Source organism: Coregonus clupeaformis, chromosome 13 (assembly GCF_020615455.1).
Source record: "Coregonus clupeaformis isolate EN_2021a chromosome 13, ASM2061545v1, whole genome shotgun sequence".
NCBI classification, from domain to species: Eukaryota; Metazoa; Chordata; class Actinopteri; order Salmoniformes; family Salmonidae; genus Coregonus; species Coregonus clupeaformis.
In genome coordinates this window covers 21,078,035-21,101,912 of record NC_059204.1, presented here as the reverse complement: position 1 = coordinate 21,101,912, position 23,878 = coordinate 21,078,035, and the positions used below count along the sequence as shown (strand labels likewise).

The 23,878-nt window shown below is 42.1% G+C and overlaps 1 protein-coding gene across 1 annotated transcript in view; it reads right to left on the bottom strand.

Moving 5' to 3' along the window:
* LOC121578881 (zinc finger SWIM domain-containing protein 7-like) overlaps window positions 1-23,878 on the bottom strand; it is an 82,594-nt gene that overhangs the window by 287 nt on the left and 58,429 nt on the right. The window lies entirely within an intron of this gene.

Sequence of the window (23,878 nt, the reverse complement as noted above, 5' to 3'; positions counted from 1 at the left end):
TACCATCCAATTGGCGACAGATTTCCATGTGAATATTCTAAAATCCGCATAAAAACAATATGCGAATTTTCCCACCAGAGAAGTGTTTACATCAAATTGACCTGTTGCGGATAAAAGGCTGTGCGTGATGATATTGTGCACATAAAAATAACTTTTAAATTCACACGTACCGAATAAAGAATACAAGTTAAATGGGTTTCCAAAGCATTTTCAACTCTACTGATGGTTGTGTAAAAAAAAAACGTTGCATTATATAGCGAATGTGCGTTCCCACTCTGGTCAATGCATGTGTGCTCTAACCAACAGCTGGCAGATACAGTGTGGGTAGGATAGCCTACATGATGAGATTATTATGGACAAAAGACAGAGATTATTTGTATTTGTCAAAAGGCATCATCATGTCTCCAGAATAAGACCCTCAATATTTATTGGAAAGGAGCATCAATCCCGCGTGCACTTTCACCACCTTGTGAAGTTCATCATAATTTATTAATTTAAAACAAAATATGCTAGACAATGTGGAATCTTTTTGTGTCTGTGATAAAGAAATGTGTGAGTAAGATATGACTAAAATGTCACACCCTCAGTTAAACTAATAATGTATGACTAATTAGTAGACTAGATCTTAGAGAGTTAATCAAATGTGTTTATATCACAGCAACAGAGTATTTGTGTCTTGTAATTAGGCAAGCAGAAGTGCAAAACGATTGAAACCAAATAACAGGAGACTGGTTCCCAAAACACACAGGGAAAGGGGAGTGAAAAGGCTTTCAGGATATTGTGAGGACGCGATAACTGAAGAATGCAGCCTGCCCGAGCAAGGAGTAGACTATGATAAGAAGGTGTGTGTGTATTTGTGTGTGTGCGTGTGTGTATGTGTGTGTGTGTGTGTGTGTGACCTGATGGTCAGGAGAGCAGAGGAAAATCACATGAGCTAGACCCAGGTGGGAACTTACAAGATGTGTACAGTGGAAAAATACAGCCCGCCTACAGCGGGGTGGGATCTTTCCTCTGACGTGTGCGTATAAAAATATTGTACAACCATTTTCTTGCAGAGCGCTCTCATGAATAAATATGCTGACCATGAGCAGAATTGGGTCTTTGTTTAATTTATTTAAACTAAGAGATTTACAACCTTTTGGGAATTATTCAAAGATTTATGAAGTAGTTGACTTCAACCATTGAGATAACAAAATTCTCGTAACAGCTTGGTCCTTCGAGCCGGATATCAATACCCATCCTCTGTCGTTCCGGGGGACACCGAAAACCGTGCACGGGCGGATGATACATCTGTATAGACAAAGACCTGCCCTCTGAGATTGGGGGTTCAAATACAGGCCGGTGACAACCTGGAAACGACAGAAACGGTGACGATATCCAACCAAAATTGAGCTGCAAGAATAAGGTCAGTAGTCTTTATTCATTGGATTTTTGGGGAAAGTGATCTGAACTTGCAATAATAATATGTAATTCTTGTAAAGGGCAGAGAATGATTACCAAAATCCAGTAAGACTTGCCATCGCATTTTTAGACGTTTATCTAGAGAAAACCCAATGCGCCAGTATTCTAAATATATATAAAATGCGAGTGGTATAGCACAGTTAGGAGGGTCAGAAATTGACTCCGAGGTTAGGAGGGTCCGAAATTGACTCCGAGGTTAGGAGGGTCAGAAATTGACTCCGAGGTTGGTCCGAAATTGACTCCAGGTAGAGAGGCCATTACCGAACATAAACTAGCCTTGTGTTGAGTTCAATCTGGGATTGTCAAGAGTACACAAGAAGGAGGTAAACTTCTGCGTTTTTTAGATGTTTATCTAGAGAAAACCCAATGCGCCAATATTCTAGATAAATAAAAAAACGGGGGTGAAACTTCGAGGAGGGAGAGGTGATAGTGAGACGGTCTGGGACCGTCAATAAATATCAAGGAGGGAAATAACTATTATCGTGTGAGATAGATACATTAAACAAGTCAAGAGTCATAAACAACTGTCGATTAGCCGTAACTCTATCAGTTTCAGTGAAAACTGGAGCCTTACAAACTCCGGGTTACCGATAGTGTTAACTAATAATCATATAAGGTTGTATAGGTGTGAGACCTAATGATCCATCGAAAGTCGCAATAATTAATTGTTTCAAGGAAGGGACTGAAATAGGTCGCGTGAGAAATAAGGTTAATATAATTGAGTAAATTTGGACGGTTAAGATCACTAGAAAAGAGAGAGAACCCATTTCTGTTGTATGAGACTGTCAGGAATTGTCAAGATTACATTTGAGGGGATAAATTCCTCTGTAACGGTATGAGATAATTCTGGGGGACTAGTCAAGACTACATAAACAGAAAGGGGTGATTCCAGGTGTTGTGTGAAACTGTTTTGAATTACTTAGAAAAGGAGTCAAGGGATAGGAGAAACCTCCATTATGTGACCAGGTGGAGGGAGAGGTATGGTTTTGAGGGACGTCTGGACGCAGACAAACTCGAATCCATGGTAAAACAGATGCACAAGGTGTGTAAAGGCAGAGCAGAGAGAGAGCGAGTGGAAGGGCTAGATACGGCCAGGGTGTGGCTCTCGGAGTCTCGAAAGAGAGAGGAGGGTGAGAGACAGAAAAAGGAAGTTAAAGCCAGAAAGAGAAGGCTAAGAAGGTAACTAGAGTACTAGGGTACAATAGGGGGGTCAAGGGACCGAAGGGTGAAAGACCCAGGTCCCTGAGGAGACTTGAACCCCACAACAAAAGTCCAGTTAGGAGAGAGGAACAGGAGGTAGTCAGTATGAGTCAGGAGATGAGAGAGTAGGAGGGGGCCAGTACCCAATGATAGCCTTATCTAATCTATTGGCAGGGAATGAAGGGGCCCCAGCAACCTTAGATGTATACAGGCCATGGACACAGAGGGACGTGGCCCGAGCGGTAGAAGGAATGACCCACCCCAAGAAAGGATTGGGTTGCCGTTAGAGGGCAGTGGGTTTCAGGGGATGCCCAGAGGGCACTTTTGCCATGGGCCGATCACAGAGAGTATGTTGGTAAAATAACTGAATTGTGTAATAGCCTCAGAGAACATTACCATAGTCACGCAGACTTCTCTAAAGTACACGAGTGTAAACAAGAGGATAGTGAGACTATTAGCCAATACTTAGAGAGGCTTAAGAATGTGTTCACCGCAAACAGTGGAATACCCGAGCCAGACCAGAGACAGGGGAATGATACGCCCTACCCTCAGCAACTAAAGATAGCGTTCCTCAGTGGAATGAGACCAGAGATAAGCAGAACCATAAAAACATTTTTGATAGGGTGGGGAGTGATACCACTAGCTGAGGTTAAGAGACATGCAATCCATCATGAGCGGAATAACAGACAGGACAGAGCCGAGAAAGAGCAGAAAGGAGCAGAGTACCTGATGGCCACTCTGGGGGAGATAGCAGGTAAAGGTAGAAATCCAGGAAAAAGTGAAGGCTACAGCGGGGGGAATAGGTGCTTTAACTGTAACAAGGGAGGGCACTTCGCCAAAGAGTATGAGGCGCCGTGCAAATACTGTAAGAGAACAGGCCACAACCATCGAGAATGCAGATAGTGGTAGGATAGGATTGGGCAACTGTGAAGGGAGACTGGACCCCAGGAAGGGGGGACAGAGTTATTTTACAGTGGGCCGTAGACGGAGAGTATCGAGATAAACTTAATCAACTATGTAACAATCTCAGAGATTACTACCATAGACATGCTGATTTTTCTAAAATCCATGAGTGCAAACAGGTAGCAGATGGGCCGTATCATCAACAATTAAAAATAGCCTTTTTAAGCGGAATGAGGCCTGAAATTTCTCAAACAATAAAAAAGACAGCAACACTCATTGAGGTTTAAAGGTATGCTGTTCACCATGAGCAGAACAGAGATAAAAGAGGAGTAAGAGAGACCTAAAGGGAGTTGAGTCATGCCAACTCTTGGGGAGATAGTAGGCCAGAACAAAGGGACAGTGTCCTGGAAATCACAGTCTGTGTTTTTTGTCAGTTCTGCTGGGAGTATATTTGATGAAGGAGATTTGTGTGAATGAGAGGCTAGGAATAATAATTATATATTAACTTTCTCACCCAAACGTAGACATACGTCATGGGTGAGACATAATTAATATGGGGTTTCTGAATAAACTGACCAGAAGTAATGTGGTTAAAGACGTGAGTTATAATATTGTATGAAGCCAATTTAGGGTTTCCATTAAGGAACGTCAATCACTACATTGGATATTAATACTATGGAGATAAATTCAATATATGCTGGTCAACTACGGCATGTGTTTGGTGTTACTTGTAGCCTACTTAGAAAGGACAGTTGCCTAGATCTGCTGTATTCTAAACAATGACGGATTGGGGGTTTCATAAGAGGTGGCTATAATTTTAGTTGATAACAGAGGTAATAGGATGTAGTTTATGACGCCTAGAGAAGCGAATGTCTTATATTCATGGGAAGTGAAGTAAGGGAACTCAGAGAGGATTATTAAACAAACACTAAGAATAATGAAGCAGTGTTGGAAGGAAGCAGAGTATGTAAGATAACATTGACTGACTGGTCTAATTGATAAATTTATAGAAAATAGATTGTCCTAGCAACACATAGCGGTAAGTATAACAGAGTAGTTTAAGTTGCAGCTCTGGGAACAGATGTTTTGTTTGTTTTGACTAAAAGTAAAAAATAATTGGTTATCTGTTAAAGTAATGTTAGATGGAAAGTCAGCAATAGAGGATAGAGATTGTAGAGGATTTCCTGTGTGAAAAAAGTAATAGAAATTGGGTGATGAGAAATGTTGAAATGCATTGTTTAACCAAGAATGGTATTAAATTCATGCTTTCTAGTTATGTGTATGCAAGTTGTATTCGTTTTTGGTGGTGTGTGGATAGAATTTACTAATGCCAGGATTTCGTAAACGAAGCAGAGGGTAATGTGAAGCGGATGTCTGAATAGTTTGTTTATACAACAGTGAGTTATGCAGACAGTTCACGTTGAACAATGGGAGATCATTTTTACTATTAGGCTGATGACGTAGTAAACATTTTTCGTAGGTTCTGGATTTATTAAACAATAGGTTTATATTTTAATACATTAATGCAACAGGTTTAAATCAGTAGATTACCGGAAGGTGGTTATGGGTTTGTTATTTATAGGTTTAGTGAATTTAATGAAACATGGAGTTATTCGATGTGTTCTGAGGGGGAGTTTTTTAGTTTTTAGTTTTTTCCCAGGATGGAGGGAAATCCCCTACAGTATATGTTAAGGGACAATAGGAGACAACGTCAATTTTTTTTTTTTTTATAGATGCCTGGGAACAAAATATCACTGCTTACTTATACGAAGTAAGGGATTATATTGGCAAATGAGTGAAATATGACATTAAGAAGGGTGACAGGAACAATATACGGGGAAATTTCCTATGTTCTTGATTACATTTTGCATTTTGGCCATTTGGCAGATGCTCTTATCCGGAGCGACTTACAGTTGGTGAGTGCATACATTTTCATACTGTAAAGAAAGGGGCAATCCTACGAGATAATGTCTGGCATAAGGATAAATTATTAAATGTATTAAAGTCACTGTTTTGATATGCGGAAATATTGACACATGGGTAAAGCAATGTGTCAATAGGGGGGATGGTAGAGCAGGTTAGGAAACACTTTGTGGCCTATGGTATAACGAATTACTTCTTTTTTTTAATGTTGGGTTCCAGATGTGTCATCTGTGCACAGAATAATCACCAAGATAGACAGAGAGCACCCCAGGGTTGGATTGGATTTTATAGTTATCACGTAGTGAAAGGAAGAAATTGGGTACAATGTCTGCCAATCGTACTAATGACTATCCGAATAACGCCAGAGAAAAACGGATTGTTCCCCTTTGAGAAAGTGTTTGGAAGACCTTACAGAATGCCACAGTTGGCAGGACCAGAACAGGCAGACATAGAACCAGAGAATACATTAGCAGAACACATGAGAAAATAGTTCGTTAACCATACCCGTATGTCTAAGAATTTGTGTCCTACAGGAGAATTAAAGGAGAAGGTGACTCATAGTATACAACCTGGAGACTGGGTGTGGATCCAATCGTTGAGGAAAAAGGATTGAAAGCAGTCAAATGTCCTATTGGTAACTGCCTTCGCTATAAGAATAGCTGAGAGAGCCACTTGGGTCCACGTTACCCACTGCAAAAAGGTAGGCCCACATACCAACACTGTTGAACACACACATAGTTAAAGAGAAGAACTGTACCACTAGGGTTCGGGGGTAAACTCTGTTAACGAAGAAACCCTAACCTGACCTTTCATCACTGTGGGGTGTTCCTAGAGGTGTTGGTATGGGGAAGTACCAGGCAGGTGGGTCAGGGACAGGATTGGGATGGCGGTTTTGGGGATTTTGGGGGACTCTGAGCTGCATCATCGTGTTAACCATATTATGGATGAATCCAGGTCAACCTAAACAGGGAAATGATGAACAAAATAATACCAAGGCACTGATTTGATCTCGTAGAAATACTGAAACCAAAAAAGACTATTGGGGGAATGATTATTTTATAGTTAAAGTCAGTTTAGGACAAGATGGGGGATTCAAAGTACCATTCGACTTCTCCCATGAAGAGTCAGATAATATGGGGGGAATTGGTAAGTGGGGGTCGTGTACAAGAAGGGAAGGTCCTAGAAGGTATGGTAAATACATTTGCACTGGGGATAGCATATGTCCTTGGGCAAAGGTGTTTAAACATACCTGGGGAACGTACTATGAGAATGGAATGGACGCAGCACACCGATGGGGAATTAAACAAACCCATGATAAATGTAAAACGGAACTGGTGATAACGGTAAAGTCAATTATGCAAGATGACATAGCAAGGAACTATTGGGTCTGTGTTGATGATGTCGGGGCAAATACATGTTTGAGGCTCATTTTTCAGGAGAGAAATGAATCTTCCACCCCCGACAGGAACAGCAGGTAGATCCAATGTTATCACCAGAGGTATCAAAAACTAGTCTAACACCCCTTGGAAGGCCCTCAGAAGGAATCCTAAATAGCACTAAACCACCAAGGGTAGAAGATTTCCTCATGCAGGAAATGAACCAAGGAGAAGTAGAAGGAATTTCAAATGAGAACTTCTGGGTAAGGTGGATGAACTACACAGCTAGGGCGTTGGGTCAAACTAATTGTTATGCCTGTTCAACAGGTAGGCCAACCCTTTTAACTGCACCTATGCCTCAGACCATGTTGTCTTGTGTGATAGATTTGGGATCAAACCAAACCTCACCTAATTGTTCTGATAGTAAAATAACCACTCTTAAAAAGGATAATACTAAGGCACCCCAATTCACAATGACCCCCGGAGATTATCAATGTTATAGACACCAAAGTAATGCGAATCGCAGATCAAATTGGAGAAGGGTTTACAACAACGTTTTTCTGGTGGGTTACAATTAATAAAAATATTGACTGGATTAATTACAGTGGGGGAAAAAAGTTTTTAGTCAGCCACCAATTGTGCAAGTTCTCCCACTTAAAAAGATGAGAGAGGCCTGTAATTTTCATCATAGGTACACGTCAACTATGACAGACAAATTGAGAGAAAAAAATTCTGAACATCACATTGTAGGATTTTTTATGAATTTATTTGCAAATTATGGTGGAAAATAAGTATTTGGTCACCTACAAACAAGCAAGATTTCTGTCTCTCACAGACCTGTAACTTCTTCTTTAAGAGGCTCCTCTGTCCTCCACTCGTTACCTGTATTAATGGCACCTGTTTGAACTTGTTATCAGTATAAAATACACCTGTCCACAACCTCAAACAGTCACACTCCAAACTCCACTATGGCCAAGACCAAAGAGCTGTCAAAGGACACCAGAAACAAAATTGTAGAACTGCACCAGGCTGGGAAGACTGAATCTGCAATAGGTAAGCAGCTTGGTTTGAAGAAATCAACTGTGGGAGCAATTATTAGGAAATGGAAGACATACAAGACCACTGATAATCTCCCTCGATCTGGGGCTCCACGCAAGATCTCACCCCGTGGGGTCAAAATGATCACAAGAACGGTGAGCAAAAATCCCAGAACCACACGGGGGGACCTAGTGAATGACCTGCAGAGAGCTGGGACCAAAGTAACAAAGCCTACCATCAGTAACACACTACGCTGCCAGGGACTCAAATCCTGCAGTGCCAGACGTGTCCCCCTGCTTAAGCCAGTACATGTCCAGGCCCGTCTGAAGTTTGCTAGAGTGCATTTGGATGATCCAGAAGAGGATTGGGAGAATGTCATATGGTCAGATGAAACCAAAATATAACTTTTTGGTAAAACCACAACTCGTCGTGTTTGGAGGACAAAGAATGCTGAGTTGCATCCAAAGAACACCATACCGACTGTGAAGCATGGGGGTGGAAACATCATGCTTTGGGGCTGTTTTTCTGCAAAGGGACCAGGACGACTGATCCGTGTAAAGGAAAGAATGAATGGGGCCATGTATCGTGAGATTTTGAGTGAAAACCTCCTTCCATCAGCAAGGGCATTGAAGATGAAACGTGGCTGGGTCTTTCAGCATGACAATGATCCCAAACACACCGCCCGGGCAACGAAGGAGTGGCTTCGTAAGAAGCATTTCAAGGTCCTGGAGTGGCCTAGCCAGTCTCCAGATCTCAACCCCATAGAAAATCTTTGGAGGGAGTTGAAAGTCCGTGTTGCCCAGCGACAGCCCCAAAACATCACTGCTCTAGAGAAGATCTGCATGGAGGAATGGGCCAAAATACCAGCAACAATTTGTGAAAACCTTGTGAAGACTTACAGAAAACGTTTGACCTGTGTCATTGACAACAAAGGGTATATAACAAAGTATTGAGAAACTTTTGTTATTGACCAAATACTTATTTTCCACCATAATTTGCAAATAAATTCATAAAAAATCCTACAATGTGATTTTCTGGAGTTTTTTTTCTCCATTTTGTCTGTCATAGTTGACGTGTACCTATGATGAAAATTACAGGCCTCTCTCATCTTTTTAAGTGGGAGAACTTGCACAATTGGTGGCTGACTAAATACTTTTTTCCCCCACTGTACATCTATTAAGGTTCATTAATCAGACAAGGGATGCAGTAAAGGGAATCTCAGACCAACTATCCGCCACCTCACTCATGACCTGGCAGAATAGATTGGCTCTCAATATGCTTTTAGCAGAGAAGGGCGGGATTTGCAAGATGGTGGGAGGTCATTGTTGTACGTTTATCCACAACAATACAGCCCCAGATGGTACAGTAACTAGTGCACTGGCTGGCATTAAGTGAAGAATGGACTGATAACTGCGGGGTGAATACATCAATGACTGGATGGTTTGATGAAATGTTTGGTAAATGGAAAACTATTGTTGCAACTATTCTGGGTGCAGCTATAGCTTGTAAGGGTATGCTTGTTCTTTGTGGATGTTGTCTTGTTCCCTGTGTCCAAGGGTTGGTGAGCAAGGCGTTGGAGAGAGCAGTGACTTATGGGCCCATTCCCTACTCAGACCGATGGAACGACGACCTACAGTGGGGAGAACAAGTATTTGATACACTGCCGATTTTGCAGGTTTTCCTACTTACAAAGCATGTAGAGGTCTGTCATTTTTATCATAGGTACACTTCAACTGTGAGAGACGGAATCTAAAACAAAAATCCAGAAAATCACATTGTATGATTTTTAAGTAATTAATTTGCATTTTATTGCATGACATAAGTATTTGATACATCAGAAAAGCAGAACTTAATATTTGGTACAGAAACCTTTGTTTGCAATTACAGAGATCATAAGTTTCCTGTAGGTCTTGACCAGGTTTGCACTCACTAAGGCCCACTCCTCCATACAGACCTTCTCCAGATCCTTCAGGTTTCGGGGCTGTCGCTGGGCAATACGGACTTTCAGCTCCCTCCAAAGATTTTCTATTGGGTTCAGGTCTGGAGACTGACTAGGACACTCCAGGACCTTGAGATGCTTCTTACGGAGCCACTCCTTAGTTGTCCTGGCTGTGTGTGTTTCGGGTCATTGTCATGCTGGAAGACCCAGCCACGACCCATCTTCAATGCTCTTACTGAGGGAAGGAGGTTGTTGGCCAAGATCTCGCGATACATGGCCCCATCCATCCTCCCCTCAATACGGTGCAGTCGTCCTGTCCCCTTTGCAGAAAAGCATCCCCAAAGAATGATGTTTCCACCTCCATGCTTCACGGTTGGGATGGTGTTCTTGGGGTTGTACTCATCCTTCTTCTTCCTCCAAACATGGCGAGTGGAGTTTAGACCAAAAAGCTCTATCTTTGTCTCATCAGACCACATGACCTTCTCCCATTCCTCCTCTGGATCATCCAGATGGTCATTGGCAAACTTCAGACGGGCCTGGACATGCGCTGGCTTGAGCAGGGGGACCTTGCGTGCGCTGCAGGATTTTAATCTATGACGGCGTAGTGTGTTACTAATGGTTTTCTTTGAGACTGTGGTCCCAGCTCTCTTCAGGTCATTGACCAGGTCCTGCCATGTAGTTCTGGGCTGATCCCTCACCTTCCTCATGATCATTGATGCCCCACGAGATGAGATCTTGCATGGAGCCCCAGACCGAGGGTGATTGACCGTCATCTTGAACTTCTTCCATTTTCTAATAATTGCGGCAACAGTTGTTGCCTTCTCACCAAGCTGCTTGCCTATTGTCCTGTAGCCCATCCCAGCCTTGTGCAGGTGTACAATTTTATCCCTGATGTCCTTACACAGCTCTCTGGTCTTGGCCATTGTGGAGAGGTTGGAGTCTGTTTGATTGAGTGTGTGGACAGGTGTCTTTTATACAGGTAACAAGTTCAAACAGGTGCAGTTAATACAGGTAATGAGTGGAGAACAGGAGGGCTTCTTAAAGAAAAACTAACAGGTCTGTGAGAGCCGAAATTCTTAATGGTTGGTAGGTGATCAAATACTCATGTCATGCAATAAAATGCAAATTAATTACTTAAAAATCATACAATGTGATTTTCTGGATTTTTGTTTTAGATTCCGTCTCTCACAGTTGAAGTGTACCTATGATAAAAATTACAGACCTCTACATGCTTTGTAAGTAGGAAAACCTGCAAAATCGGCAGTGTTTCAAATACTTGTTCTCCCCACTGTATATCCTCCCGTTCTAGTGGACTATGCAGAAAATTTCAATCCTGATGAACCTGTATTAAATGAGACAATTTTTGATGTTTAGTATACTATCTTTTCAATGAAAGTTATAGTGAAAATCCTAACAAGGAGAGTGAGTTATGGTTGGAAGTAAAATTTGGTAGCAATGCAAGACAAATTGTATTTTTATAGTGTGTTTTGTACTGGTGACTCATTTAATATGCAAAACAAGTTGTATGCCTTGTTGTGTGTTTCATTTTATAAGAATGTATTTTAAATGTGTGTGTGAAATTTAGTCAAAGGGTGGATTGATGTAGACATGTGTGAGTAAGATATGACTAAAATGTCACACCCTCAGTTAAACTAATAATGTATGACTAATTAGTAGACTAGATCTTAGAGAGTTAATCAAATGTGTTTATATCACAGCAACAGAGTATTTGTGTCTTGTAATTAGGCAAGCAGAAGTGCAAAACGATTGAAACCAAATAACAGGAGACTGGTTCCCAAAACACACAGGGAAAGGGGAGTGAAAAGGCTTTCAGGATATTGTGAGGACGCGATAACTGAAGAATGCAGCCTGCCCGAGCAAGGAGTAGACTATGATAAGAAGGTGTGTGTGTATTTGTGTGTGTGCGTGTGTGTATGTGTGTGTGTGTGTGACCTGATGGTCAGGAGAGCAGAGGAAAATCACATGAGCTAGACCCAGGTGGGAACTTACAAGATGTGTACAGTGGAAAAATACAGCCCGCCTACAGCGGGGTGGGATCTTTCCTCTGACGTGTGCGTATAAAAATATTGTACAACCATTTTCTTGCAGAGCGCTCTCATGAATAAATATGCTGACCATGAGCAGAATTGGGTCTTTGTTTAATTTATTTAAACTAAGAGATTTACAACCTTTTGGGAATTATTCAAAGATTTATGAAGTAGTTGACTTCAACCATTGAGATAACAAAATTCTCGTAACAGCTTGGTCCTTCGAGCCGGATATCAATACCCATCCTCTGTCGTTCCGGGGGACACCGAAAACCGTGCACGGGCGGATGATACATCTGTATAGACAAAGACCTGCCCTCTGAGATTGGGGGTTCAAATACAGGCCGGTGACAACCTGGAAACGACAGAAACGGTGACGATATCCAACCAAAATTGAGCTGCAAGAATAAGGTCAGTAGTCTTTATTCATTGGATTTTTGGGGAAAGTGATCTGAACTTGCAATAATAATCTGTAATTCTTGTAAAGGGCAGAGAATGATTACCAAAATCCAGTAAGACTTGCCATCGCATTTTTAGACGTTTATCTAGAGAAAACCCAATGCGCCAGTATTCTAAATATATATAAAATGCGAGTGGTATAGCACAGTTAGGAGGGTCAGAAATTGACTCCGAGGTTAGGAGGGTCTGAAATTGACTCCGAGGTTAGGAGGGTCAGAAATTGACTCCGAGGTGGGTCCGAAATTGACTCCAGGTAGAGAGGCCATTACCGAACATAAACTAGCCTTGTGTTGAGTTCAATCTGGGATTGTCAAGAGTACACAAGAAGGAGGTAAACTTCTGCGTTTTTTAGATGTTTATCTAGAGAAAACCCAATGTGCCAGTATTCTAGATAAATAAAAAAACGGGGGTGAAACTTCGAGGAGGGAGAGGTGATAGTGAGACGGTCTGGGACCGTCAATAAATATCAAGGAGGGAAATAACTATTATCGTGTGAGATAGATACATTAAACAAGTCAAGAGTCATAAACAACTGTCGATTAGCCGTAACTCTATCAGTTTCAGTGAAAACTGGAGCCTTACAAACTCCGGGTTACCGATAGTGTTAACTAATAATCATATAAGGTTGTATAGGTGTGAGACCTAATGATCCATCGAAAGTCGCAATAATTAATTGTTTCAAGGAAGGGACTGAAATAGGTCGCGTGAGAAATAAGGTTAATATAATTGAGTAAATTTGGACGGTTAAGATCACTAGAAAAGAGGGAGAACCCATTTCTGTTGTATGAGACTGTCAGGAATTGTCAAGATTACATTTGAGGGGATAAATTCCTCTGTAACGGTATGAGATAATTCTGGGGGACTAGTCAAGACTACATAAACAGAAAGGGGTGATTCCAGGTGTTGTGTGAAACTGTTTTGAATTACTTAGAAAAGGAGTCAAGGGATAGGAGAAACCGCCATTATGTGACCAGGTGGAGGGAGAGGTATGGTTTTGAGGGACGTCTGGACGCAGACAAACTCGAATCCATGGTAAAACAGATGCACAAGGTGTGTAAAGGCAGAGCAGAGAGAGAGCGAGTGGAAGGGCTAGATACGGCCAGGGTGTGGCTCTCGGAGTCTCGAAAGAGAGAGGAGGGTGAGAGACAGAAAAAGGAAGTTAAAGCCAGAAAGAGAAGGCTAAGAAGGTAACTAGAGTACTAGGGTACAATAGGGGGGTCAAGGGACCGAAGGGTGAAAGACCCAGGTCCCTGAGGAGACTTGAACCCCACAACAAAAGTCCAGTTAGGAGATAGGAACAGGAGGTAGTCAGTATGAGTCAGGAGATGAGAGATTAGGAGGGGGCCAGTACCCAATGATAGCCTTATCTAATCTATTGGCAGGGAATGAAGGGGCCCCAGCAACCTTAGATGTATACAGGCCATGGACACAGAGGGACGTGGCCCGAGCGGTAGAAGGAATGACCCACCCCAAGAAAGGATTGGGTTGCCGTTAGAGGGCAGTGGGTTTCAGGGGATGCCCAGAGGGCACTTTTGCCATGGGCCGATCACAGAGAGTATGTTGGTAAAATAACTGAATTGTGTAATAGCCTCAGAGAACATTACCATCGTCACGCAGACTTCTCTAAAGTACACGAGTGTAAACAAGAGGATAGTGAGACTATTAGCCAATACTTAGAGAGGCTTAAGAATGTGTTCACCGCAAACAGTGGAATACCCGAGCCAGACCAGAGACAGGGGAATGATACGCCCTACCCTCAGCAACTAAAGATAGCGTTCCTCAGTGGAATGAGACCAGAGATAAGCAGAACCATAAAAACATTTTTGAAAGGGTGGGGAGTGACACCACTAGCTGAGGTTAAGAGACATGCAATCCATCATGAGCGGAATAACAGACAGGACAGAGCCGAGAAAGAGCAGAAAGGAGCAGAGTACCTGATGGCCACTCTGGGGGAGATAGCGGGTAAAGGTAGAAATCCAGGAAAAAGTGAAGGCTACAGCGGGGGGAATAGGTGCTTTAACTGTAACAAGGGAGGGCACTTCGCCAAAGAGTATGAGGCGCCGTGCAAATACTGTAAGAGAACAGGCCACAACCATCGAGAATGCAGATAGTGGTAGGATAGGATTGGGCAACTGTGAAGGGAGACTGGACCCCAGGAAGGGGGACAGAGTTATTTTACAGTGGGCCGTAGACGGAGAGTATCGAGATAAACTTAATCAACTATGTAACAATCTCAGAGATTACTACCATAGACATGCTGATTTTTCTAAAATCCATGAGTGCAAACAGGTAGCAGATGGGCCGTATCATCAACAATTAAAAATAGCCTTTTTAAGCGGAATGAGGCCTGAAATTTCTCAAACAATAAAAAAGACAGCAACACTCATTGAGGTTTAAAGGTATGCTGTTCACCATGAGCAGAACAGAGAGAAAAGAGGAGTAAGAGAGACCTAAAGGGAGTTGAGTCATGCCAACTCTCGGGGAGATAGGAGGCCAGAACAAAGGGACAGTGTCCTGGAAATCACAGTCTGTGTTTTTTGTCAGTTCTGCTGGGATTATATTTGATGAAGGAGATTTGTGTGAATGAGAGGCTAGATAATAATTGGAATAATAATTATATATTAACTTTCTCACCCAAACGTAGACATACGTCATGGGTGAGACATAATTAATATGGGGTTTCTGAATAAACTGACCAGAAGTAATGTGGTTAAAGACGTGAGTTATAATATTGTATGAAGCCAATTTAGGGTTTCCATTAAGGAACGTCAATCACTACATTGGATATTAATACTATGGAGATAAATTCAATATATGCTGGTCAACTACGGCATGTGTTTGGTGTTACTTGTAGCCTACTTAGAAAGGACAGTTGCCTAGATCTGCTGTATTCTAAACAATGACGGATTGGGGGTTTCATAAGAGGTGGCTATAATTTTAGTTGATAACAGAGGTAATAGGATGTAGTTTATGACGCCTAGAGAAGCGAATGTCTTATATTCATGGGAAGTGAAGTAAGGGAACTCAGAGAGGATTATTAAACAAACACTAAGAATAATGAAGCAGTGTTGGAAGGAAGCAGAGTATGTAAGATAACATTGACTGACTGGTCTAATTGATAAATTTATAGAAAATAGATTGTCCTAGCAACACATAGCGGTAAGTATAACAGAGTAGTTTAAGTTGCAGCTCTGGGAACAGATGTTTTGTTTGTTTTGACTAAAAGTTAAAAATAATTGGTTATCTGTTAAAGTAATGTTAGATGGAAAGTCAGCAATAGAGGATAGAGATTGTAGAGGATTTCCTGTGTGAAAAAAGTAATAGAAATTGGGTGATGAGAAATGTTGAATTGCATTGTTTAACCAAGAATGGTATTAAAGCATACTGTGTCCATAATAAGTATATAGGTTGTATGTTGGGAGCTTTTGGGAAAGAGCACAGTTAGAAAGATATGGCATTTAGAAGCAAACCGGATGGACATCATGAAAATGATCGGAGAGGTTGAGAGTAGAAGAGGTTCAGGAGCAAAAAAAAAAAAATATATATATATATATATATATATAGAATTATTGTAAAATTAACTCTGTCCATAAGGTGTAGATAGTAAGTATAGACCGGAAGTAGAGGCCTGGGCGTTGTTGTTCACTAATTTACTCCAAGTAGGGAAAGGATGGTGGGGTTGAAAAGTAATAAAGGGGAATATATATATAAAAAATAAAAAAAAACATGGGGGATTGGAAGTGATGCAGACAATTACATTGATAGAAGATACAATCTATCTGCAATATTAAGCTGATCCATCCCCCCCCCAAAAAATAAAAAAGTAAAAAAAATTTTTTTTAAAAATAAAAAAGAATAAAAAAAAAGATTGGTATTAAATTAATGCTTTCTAGTTATGTGTATGCAAGTTGTATTCGTTTTTGGTGGTGTGTGGATAGAATTTACTAATGCCAGGATTTAGTAAATGAAGCAGAGGGTAATGTGAAGCGGATGTCTGAATAGTTTGTTTATACAACAGTGAGTTATGCAGACAGTTCACGTTGAACAATGGGAGATCATTTTTAGTATTAGGCTGATGGCGTAGTAAACATTTTTCGTAGGTTCTGGATTTATTAAACAATAGGTTTATATTTTAATAAATTAATGCAACAGGTTTAAATCAGTAGATTACCGGAAGGTGGTTATGGGTTTGTTATTTATAGGTTTAGTGAATTTAATGAAACATGGAGTTATTCGATGTGTTCTGAGGGGGAGTTTTTTTGTTTTTTGTTTTTTCCCAGGATGGAGGGAAATCCCCTACAGTATATGTTAAGGGACAATAGGAGACAACGTCCATTTTTTTTTTTTTTATAGATGCCTGGGAACAAAATATCACTGCTTACTTATACGAAGTAAGGGATTATATTGGCAAATGAGTGAAATATGACATTAAGAAGGGTGACAGGAACAATATACGGGGAAATTTCCTATGTTCTTGATTACATTTTGCATTTTGGCCATTTGGCAGATGCTCTTATCCGGAGCGACTTACAGTTGGTGAGTGCATACATTTTCATACTGTAAAGAAAGGGGCAATCCTACGAGATAATGTCTGGCATAAGGATAAATTATTAAATGTATTAAAGTCACTGTTTTGATATGCGGAAATATTGACACATGGGTAAAGCAATGTGTCAATAGGGGGGATGGTAGAGCAGGTTAGGAAACACTTTGTGGCCTATGGTATAACGAATTACTTCTTTTTTTTAATGTTGGGTTCCAGATGTGTCATCTGTGCACAGAATAATCACCAAGATAGACAGAGAGCACCCCAGGGTTGGATTGGATTTTATAGTTATCACGTAGTGAAAGGAAGAAATTGGGTACAATGTCTGCCAATCGTACTAATGACTATCCGAATAACGTCAGAGAAAAACGGATTGTCCCCCTTTGAGAAAGTGTTTGGAAGACCTTACAGAATGCCACAGTTGGCAGGACCAGAACAGGCAGACATAGAACCAGAGAATACACTAGCAGAACACATGAGAAAATTGTTCGTTAACCATACCCGTATGTCTAAGAATTTGTGTCCTACAGGAGAATTAAAGGAGAAGGTGACTCATTGTATACAACCTGGAGACTGGGTGTGGATCCAATCGTTGAGGAAAAAGGATTGAAAGCAGTCAAATGTCCTATTGGTAACTGCCTTCGCTATAAGAATAGCTGAGAGAGCCACTTGGGTCCACGTTACCCACTGCAAAAAGGTAGGCCCACATACCAACACTGTTGAACACACACAGAGTTAAAGAGAAGAACTGTACCACTAGGGTTCGGGGGTAAACTCTGTTAACGAAGAAACCCTAACCTGACCTTTCATCACTGTGGGGTGTTCCTAGAGTTGTTGGTATGGGGAAGTACCTGGCAGGTGGGTCAGGGACAGGATTGGGATGGCGGTTTTGGGGATTTTGGGGGACTCTGAGCTGCATCATCGTGTTAACCATATTATGGATGAATCCAGGTCAACCTAAACAGGGATATGATGAACAAAATAATACCAAGGCACTGATTTGATCTCGTAGAAATACTGAAACCAAAAAAGACTATTGGGGGAATGATTATTTTATAGTTAAAGTCAGTTTAGGACAAGATGGGGGATTCAAAGTACCATTCGACTTCTCCCATGAAGAGTCAGATAATATGGGGGAATTGGTAAGTGGGGGGTCGTGTACAAGAAGGGAAGGTCCTAGAAGGTATGGTAAATACATTTGCACTGGGGATAGCATATGTCCTTGGGCAAAGGTGTTTAAACATACCTGGGGAACGTACTATGAGAATGGAATGGACGCAGCACACCGATGGGGAATTAAACAAACCCATGATAAATGTAAAACGGAACTGGTGATAACGGTAAAGTCAATTATGCAAGATGACATAGCAAGGAACTATTGGGTCTGTGTTGATGATGTCGGGGCAAATACATGTTTGAGGCTCATTTTTCAGGAGAGAAATTAATCTTCCACCCCCGACAGGAACAGCAGGTAGATCCAATGTTATCACCAGAGGTATCAAAAACTAGTCTAACACCCCTTGGAAGGCCCTCAGAAGGAATCCTAAATAGCACTAAACCACCAAGGGTAGAAGATTTCCTCATGCAGGAAATGAACCAAGGAGAAGTAGAAGGAATTTCAAATGAGAACTTCTGGGTAAGGTGGATGAACTACACAGCTAGGGCGTTGGGTCAAACTAATTGTTATGCCTGTTCAACAGGTAGGCCAACCCTTTTAACTGCACCTATGCCTCAGACCATGTTGTCTTGTGTGATAGATTTGGGATCAAACCAAACCTCACCTAATTGTTCTGATAGTAAAATAACCACTCTTAAAAAGGATAATACTAAGGCACCCCAATTCACAATGACCCCCGGAGATTATCAATGTTATAGACACTAAAGTAATGCGAATCGCAGATCAAATTGGAGAAGGGTTTACAACAACGTTTTTCTGGTGGGTTACAATTAATAAAAATATTGACTGGATTAATTACATCTATTAAGGTTCATTAATCAGACAAGGGATGCAGTAAAGGGAATCTCAGACCAACTATCCGCCACCTCACTCATGACCTGGCAGAATAGATTGGCTCTCAATATGCTTTTAGCAGAGAAGGGCGGGATTTGCAAGATGGTGGGAGGTCATTGTTGTACGTTTATCCACAACAATATAGCCCCAGATGGTACAGTAACTAGTGCACTGGCTGGCATTAAGTGAAGAATGGACTGATAACTGCGGGGTGAATACATCAATGACTGGATGGTTTGATGAAATGTTTGGTAAATGGAAAACTATTGTTGCAACTATTCCCTACTCAGACCCTACTCAGACCGATGGAACGACGACCTACAGTGGGGAGAACAAATATTTGATACACTGCCGATTTTGCAGGTTTTCCTACTTACAAAGCATGTAGAGGTCTGTCATTTTTATCATAGGTACACTTCAACTGTGAGAGACGGAATCTAAAACAAAAATCCAGAAAATCACATTGTATGATTTTTAAGTAATTAATTTGCATTTTATTGCATGACATAAGTATTTGATACATCAGAAAAGCAGAACTTAATATTTGGTACAGAAACCTTTGTTTGCAATTACAGAGATCATACGTTTCCTGTAGGTCTTGACCAGGTTTGCACTCACTGAGGCCCACTCCTCCATACAGACCTTCTCCAGATCCTTCAGGTTTCGGGGCTGTCGCTGGGCAATACGGACTTTCAGCTCCCTCCAAAGATTTTCTATTGGGTTCAGGTCTGGAGACTGACTAGGACACTCCAGGACCTTGAGATGCTTCTTACGGAGCCACTCCTTAGTTGCCCTGGCTGTGTGTTTCGGGTCATTGTCATGCTGGAAGACCCAGCCACGACCCATCTTCAATGCTCTTACTGAGGGAAGGAGGTTGTTGGCCAAGATCTCGCGATACATGGCCCCATCCATCCTCCCCTCAATACGGTGCAGTCGTCCTGTCCCCTTTGCAGAAAAGCATCCCCAAAGAATGATGTTTTCACCTCCATGCTTCACGGTTGGGATGGTGTTCTTGGGGTTGTACTCATCCTTCTTCTTCCTCCAAACATGGCGAGTGGAGTTTAGACCAAAAAGCTCTATCTTTGTCTCATCAGACCACATGACCTTCTCCCATTCCTCCTCTGGATCATCCAGATGGTCATTGGCAAACTTCAGACCGGCCTGGACATGCGCTGGCTTGAGCAGGGGGACCTTGCGTGCGCTGCAGGATTTTAATCCATGACGGCGTAGTGTGTTACTAATGGTTTTCTTTGAGACTGTGGTCCCAGCTCTCTTCAGGTCATTGACCAGGTCCTGCCGTGTAGTTCTGGGCTGATCCCTCACCTTCCTCATGATCATTGATGCCCCACGAGATGAGATCTTGCATGGAGCCCCAGACCGAGGGTGATTGACCGTCATCTTGAACTTCTTCCGTTTTCTAATAATTGCGGCAACAGTTGTTGCCTTCTCACCAAGCTGCTTGCCTATTGTCCTGTAGCCCATCCCAGCCTTGTGCAGGTGTACAATTTTATCCCTGATGTCCTTACACAGCTCTCTGGTCTTGGCCATTGTGGAGAGGTTGGAGTCTGTTTGATTGAGTGTGTGGACAGGTGTCTTTTATACAGGTAACAAGTTCAAACAGGTGCAGTTAATACAGGTAATGAGTGGAGAACAGGAGGGCTTCTTAAAGAAAAACTAACAGGTCTGTGAGAGCCGAAATTCTTAATGGTTGGTAGGTGATAAAATACTCATGTCATGCAATAAAATGCAAATTAATTACTTAAAAATCATACAATGTGATTTTCTGGATTTTTGTTTTAGATTCCGTCTCTCACAGTTGAAGTGTACCTATGATAAAAATTACAGACCTCTACATGCTTTGTAAGTAGGAAAACCTGCAAAATCGGCAGTGTTTCAAATACTTGTTCTCCCCACTGTATATCCTCCCGTTCTAGTGGACTATGCAGAAAATTTCAATCCTGATGAACCTGTATTAAGTGAGACAATTTTTTATGTTTAGTATACTATCTTTTCAATGAAAGTTATAGTGAAAATCCTAACAAGGAGAGTGAGTTATGGTTGGAAGTAAAATTTGGTAGCAATGCAAGACAAATTGTATTTTTATAGTGTGTTTTGTACTGGTGACTCATTTAATATGCAAAACAAGTCGTATGCCTTGTTGTGTGTTTCATTTTATAAGAATGTATTTTAAATGTGTGTGTGAAATTTAGTCAAAGGGTGGATTGATGAAGAAATGTGTGAGTAAGATATGACTAAAATGTCACACCCTCAGTTAAATTAATAATGTATGACTAATTAGTAGACTAGATCTTAGAGAGTTAATCAAATGTGTTTATATCACAGCAACAGAGTATTTGTGTCTTGTAATTAGGCAAGCAGAAGTGCAAAACGATTGAAACCAAATAACAGGAGACTGGTTCCCAAAACACACAGGGAAAGGGGAGTGAAAAGGCTTTCAGGATATTGTGAGGACGCGATAACTGAAGAATGCAGCCTGCCCGAGCAAGGAGTAGACTATGATAAGAAGGTGTGTGTGTATTTGTGTGTGTGTGTGTGTGTATGTGTGTGTGTGTGTGTGACCTGATGGTCAGGAGAGCAGAGGAAAATCACATGAGCTAGACCCAGGTGGGAACTTACAAGATGTGTACAGTGGAAAAATACAGCCCGCCTACAGCGGGGTGGGATCTTTCCTCTGACGTGTGCGTATAAAAATTTTGTACAACCATTTTCTTGCAGAGCGCTCTCATGAATAAATATGCTGACCATGAGCAGAATTGGGTCTTTGTTTAATTTATTTAAACTAAGAGATTTACAACCTTTTGGGAATTATTCAAAGATTTAAGAAGTAGTTGACTTCAACCATTGAGATAACAAAATTCTCGTAACAGTCTGTAAAATGTATTATGCGAGAAATGGCGATGGAAATGTCTTTATTCGCAAATATTGATATAATAACCATCATATTGAAGTAAACTTGGAGTCACCGACGATATGGTGTGTGGTCCTCCCACTACGACTCGGGAACCACAGACCACATGTATGGCGTCGTGTGGGCGAGCGGATTTGCTGATGTCAATGTTGTGAACAGAGTGACCCATGGGGGCGGTAGGGTTATGGTATGGGCAGGCGTAAACTACGGACAACGAACAAAATGTTATTTTATCGTTGGCAATTTGAATGCACAGAGATGCCGTGACGAGATCCTGAGGCCCATTGTCGTGCCATTCATCCGACGCCATCACCTCATGTTTCAGCATGACAATGGACGGCCCCATGTTGCAAGGATCTGCACACAATTCCTGGAAGCAGAAAATGTCCAAGTTCTTCCATGGCCTGCATACTTACCAGACATGTCACCCATTGAGCACGTTTGGGATGCTCTGAATAGACATGTATGACAGAGTGTTCCAGTTCCCGCCAATATCCAGCAACTTCGCACAGCCATTGAAGAGGAGTGGGACAACATTCCACAGGCCACAATCAACTGCCTGATCAACACTTTGTGATGGAAATGTGTCTCGCTGCGTGAGGCAAATGTTGGTCACACCAGATACTGACTGGTTTTCTGATCCACACCCCTACTTATTTTCAAAGGTATCTGTGACCAACAGATGCATATCTATATTCCAAGTAATGTGAAATCCATATATTAGAGCATAATGAAATTATTTTAATTGACTGATTTCCTTATATGAACTGTAACTCAGTAAAATCTTTGAAATTGTTGCGTTTATATTTTTGTTCAGTATATATAGTACCAGTCAAAGGTTTGGACACACCAACTCATTCCAGGGTTTTTCTTTATTTTTACTATTTTCTACATTGTAGAATAATAGTGAAGACATCAAAGCTATGAAATAACACATATGGATTCATGTAGTAACCAAAAATGCAGGGGTCCGACGGGAGCCCGGGGGGCAGGCAAGCTTGGAGGAGTGGGCCCACTCCTGACAGCGTCAGGAACAAACATCTGGTTATCTGGGCCCCCTCCGGGGTTCGGCTGGGAACGCTGTGCCTCCCGGACCTGCTTCCCTATTCCCCAACTGAGTGCTGTCGCCAAGCACGAGGTAGAAAGGATGGTCACGGATTCCTGGGATGTAGCCGCGGGGCTATAGCGGCATGACAGCGCATCTGGCTTGACATTCTTGGATCCGCGTGAAAAGCAGGGCCCACCTAGCTTGCCTGGAATTGAGACGCTTGGCGGTGCGGAGATATTCCAAGTTATTTGTGGTCTGTCCACACAATGAACGGATGTTCTGCCCCTCCAGCCAGTGCCTCCACTCCTCCAATGCCATCTTCACAGAGAGAAGCTCACGATTCCCCACCTAATAATTCCTCTCCGTGGTGTTGAGGCGATGGGAGAAGAAGGCGCAGGGATGTAACTTGAGGTCCAGGGCCGAACGCTGGGACAGGACTCCGACATCCGAAGCATCGTCCTCCACCACGAACTGGCAGGATGGGTCAGGATGAACCATGATGGGAGCAGTGGTGAAACAGTGTTTGAGGTCCCAGAACGCCTAGTCAGCAGCTGGGGACCATGTGAATGGAACCTTGGGAGAGGTGAGTGCAGACAGGGGGGCAGCCAGGGTGCTGTAATCCCGAATAAAGCGACAATAAAAGTTGGCAAATCCCAGGAAACGTTGCAGCTGCACTCTGGACATAGGCTGGGGCCAATCCACCAGCGCTCTCACCTTCCCGGGATCCATCTGTACACTCCCTGCAGCGATGATGCAGCCCAGGAAGGGGATGCTGGAGCGATGGTATTCGCATTTCTCCGCTTTCACAAAAAGCTGGTTCTCCAGGAGGCGTTAGAGGACATGTCGGACGTGAAGCACGTGTTCTTGGGTGGAGCGGGAGAAAATGAGGATGTCGTCGAGGTAGACGAAGACAAACCGGTTCAACATGTCACGGAGAACATCATTAACCAGGGCCTGGAATGCAGCTGGAGGATTGGTAAGGTCAAATGGCATGACC